This window comes from Arachis hypogaea, chromosome 15 (assembly GCF_003086295.3).
Source record: "Arachis hypogaea cultivar Tifrunner chromosome 15, arahy.Tifrunner.gnm2.J5K5, whole genome shotgun sequence".
Classification (NCBI taxonomy): domain Eukaryota; kingdom Viridiplantae; phylum Streptophyta; class Magnoliopsida; order Fabales; family Fabaceae; genus Arachis; species Arachis hypogaea.
The window spans coordinates 59,869,332-59,870,207 of NC_092050.1; the positions used below are offsets into that span (position 1 = coordinate 59,869,332).

General features: G+C 40.8%; 1 non-coding gene across 1 annotated transcript; it reads left to right on the forward strand.

Moving 5' to 3' along the window:
- Window positions 1-230: 230 nt before the first annotated feature.
- On the forward strand, window positions 231-338 carry LOC112752634 (small nucleolar RNA R71). Its single transcript, XR_003177061.1, has one exon. It is a non-coding gene; the product is annotated as a small nucleolar RNA R71 (small nucleolar RNA).
- The last annotated feature ends 538 nt before the right edge of the window (window positions 339-876 follow it).

The window sequence follows — 876 nt, forward strand, 5'->3', positions numbered from 1 at the left end:
GCATTCAGAGTATCAATCTCAAGAACTTCCTTCTTTTGAGTTGTTCCATTATTCACAGGATTCCTTTCAGAGGTGTACATGAATTGGTTATTTGCAACCATTTCAATGAGTTCTTGAGCTTCTGCAGGCGTCTTTTTCAGATGAAGAGATCCTCCAGCAGAGCTATCTAATGACATCTTGGATAGTTCAGACAGACCATCATAGAAGATTCCTATGATGCTCCATTCTGAAAGCATGTCAGAAGGGCACCTTCTGATCAATTGCTTGTATCTCTCCCAAGCTTCATAGAGGGATTCACTTTCCTTCTGTCTGAAGGTTTGGACTTCCACTCTAAGCTTGCTATATTTTTGAGGTGGAAAGAACTTTGCCAAGAAGGCATTAACTAGCTTTTCCCAAGAGTTCAGGCTTTCTTTAGGTTGTGAATCCAACCATGTTCTAGCTCTGTCTCTTACAGTAAAAGGAAAGAGCATAAGTCTGTAGACTTCAGGGTCAACCCCATTGGTCTTGACAGTGTCACAAATTTGCAAGAATTCAGCTAAGAACTGATGAGGATCTTCCAATGGAAGTCCATAAAACTTGCAATTCTGTTGCATTAGAGAAACTAATTGAGGCTTAAGCTCAAAGTTGTTTGCTCCAATGGCAGGGATTGAGATGCTTCTCCTATAGAAATCAGGAGTAGGTGCAGTAAAGTCACCAAGCACCTTCCTTGTATTGTTGGCATTGTTGTTGTTTTCGGCTGCCATGGTTTCTTCTTCTTTGAAGAGTTCTGTTAGGCCCTCTAAAGAGAATTGTTCTTTAACTTCTCTTAGCTTTCTCTTCAAGGTCCTTTCAGGTTCAGGATCAACTTGAACAAGTATGCCTTTATCTTTGTCCCTG